The sequence below is a fragment of the Orycteropus afer genome, unplaced genomic scaffold (genome assembly GCF_000298275.1).
Source record: "Orycteropus afer afer isolate SDZICR_OR568_19922 unplaced genomic scaffold, OryAfe1.0 scaffold00638, whole genome shotgun sequence".
Classification (NCBI taxonomy): domain Eukaryota; kingdom Metazoa; phylum Chordata; class Mammalia; order Tubulidentata; family Orycteropodidae; genus Orycteropus; species Orycteropus afer.
Window position 1 is genome coordinate 1,059,460 of NW_006922225.1, and position 2,729 is coordinate 1,062,188.

Here is a 2,729-nt window from a genome sequence, read left to right on the forward strand (position 1 = left end):
GTAGGTGACTTTTTAGGTTTTCTTTCTACATGACCAGACTGCAAATGTTTAAGCACAAATGGGTTTTTCAAGTCATTTTTTGACATGATCATAAAGTTTTTGTCCTATAATCTGTGAATTCAGTGAAGTGATGGATGCTTTAGAACTGTATCATTATTGCATTCCTAAGACCTATCTGTCCCCCAACCCACTTCTTCTGGATTGAGAGAATCCTCATGCCCAATTACTGATGCTTGCAGCACTTTGCTTTGGGAAGGTCCTTGGTCTCTTTTCTTCTTCTTCTTTTTTTTTTTTTATCGTGGCATATATATATATATATAAGCTCTGGTGGTGTAGTGCCTACGGCATTTGACTGCTAACTAGAAGGCTGGCAGTTCAAATCCACTAGCCACTCTTTGGAAGGAAGAGGGCAATCTACTTCCATCAAGATACCAACTCGGAAACCCAAGGAGGGGTCTCTATGAGTCGGAACAGACTCCACAGCAGTGAGTTATATGTGTGTGTGTGTAACAGTCTTCACATGTACAGTTCGATGACATTATGTTCATCATGTTGTGCAACCATCACTCTTATTTGTTCCCAAATGTATCTATCATCTTTAACAGAAGCTCACTGTTTGAGGAAGAGGAAGGCACAGAGAGGTACACAAGAGGTATAAACAACAAAGATAAACCCTCTTACATGTACAATACTGCGTTGTCAGTGATAACAAACATTAATTGACAGGTAAATAGGTGAGTAGACAGGTTGAATGATCATGTATGTCTAGGGAGAAGGGAATATACCATGACCATATATAAGGCTGCCAGATGATATCTCTACATATGTATTTGTATGTGCTGTGAGAATGTCCAAAAATATGATGGAGCTAACAAGGGGTAAAGTTATGATAACTTCCTGGCCACAGCCAACCATCCTGAGGGAGTGAGTGGTTACACCTGTAGGCTTTGGATCATGGTCACTAGGGACATCAACTCAATTGGCATAACATACTACACAAAAACATTGCCCTACCTCCTGCTTTGGTAAGTAGTGAGTGGAGTCTTTAAAAGTTTGCAAGTGGCCATTTAGATGCAACAATGGGTCTCTTCTCATCCAGAGCAAAGAAGAATGAAGAAAACCAAAGAAACATGGAAACAATTAGTCCAAGGCAGTAGTAAACCATGCAATCCTCAGCCTATATGACCATGAGACCAGAACCAGATGGTGCCTGGCTACCACTGTCAACCACTAAGAAAGGTATCAGTGTCAGAGATCCTGGGTAGAGTGGGAGAACAATATGGAACAAACCTTAAAAAATATATATTTTAAAAATCGGGTTTACTGGTCTGATAGAGCCTGGTAAGACCCCTGAGACTATGGCCCCTAGTTTTCCTTCATGTTTGGAATTGAACTCATTCCTGTAGTTTCTAGCCCAACAATAGACAGGCGTATAGGGTAAACATTTACATCAGGTGGATACACTCCTTAGAGTGGTCAGTCATGGGAGAAAAGAAGGCAGTGTTCCCACAGAGAGATAGCTTGGTGGGTAGGAATTCATAGGACAGCAGGACAAAGGGAAGAGGTAACTACTGGGAGGAAGTGGGAAGAGAGCTATTACATTGTGGGGAATTGCAGTCAATGTCATGAAACAAAATGTGTATGAACTGCTGAATGGAAAATGAATTTGCTCTGTAAACTTTCACCCAAATCACAATAAAAATTAAAAAAGAAGAAGCAGCAGCAGCTCAGTGTCCCCTGAGTGTTGTGTCTTTCTTCACGTCTCACTTCCGCTGCCCCTGGTCCTTGGTTTCCCTTTGCTGTGTGATACTATCTCCCCAGGTCTTTCAGGGGGAGCCTGCCTTCTGATTTTCCCATGTTGTTTTAGAGCTTTAGAAAACACTTTCCCTTTCTAGAAATTTAGGAAAAGGGATGAAGATGCTGAAGTCTGTGCTTAGTCTGCCATCTTGAGGGAAGACAGCAAAGGACTAGACTGATGTTGGCTAATGATACACAGAGAACTGGGGGTCATCTTGACTTTGGGAATCTGACTCAATTCAGAATTTAACGACACATGCAGGACCCAGGGAGATGATAATGCAGGGGAAGGAAGAGTATCCCCAGATTAACGTTAGCTGAAGGTTATGTGACGAGAGAAAAGCAGCAGATATGGGAAGAAGTGACCATAGAGACCATGACACGTCAACGCCTAAGAGATTTCATTAAAAGCTGATTATTTTCCCTGAAAGTCCCAATCATCACCTTGCACATATACCATTTTAAAATATTTTTGTAAGTACTGAATCTTGAATATCTGAAATGAGGAGAAAGGACCAATGGAAAGTTCCCTCTCATCTAATTTGGCTCTAACAGGACCAAAATCTATATAGGTTTTATGAGGTAAAAAAAAAAAAAAAAAAAGGGAAAAGTAAAAAGTCATATTTCAGTTTCCTGCTAGAGTAAGGGGAGAATTTCTTTGAATGTCTATAAGTACCATAAGCCACTATAAGATACTCAATGGAAACAGCAGTTGGAAATCCTTGATCAGTGTTGTTTGCATTTATTCAGTTCACAAATACCTACAGAATGTCTCTGATGTGTGTCACACATAGAGGGTATCACTGTGAGAAATATGGACATAGTCCCTATCTTAGTGGGATGTAGGGTCTGATGGGAGAAGAGAGCATGAAACAAGCGAGGACTGCAAATGGGATGAGCAGTTTTAAATGAGTAGGTGGTATGGCTAGAGA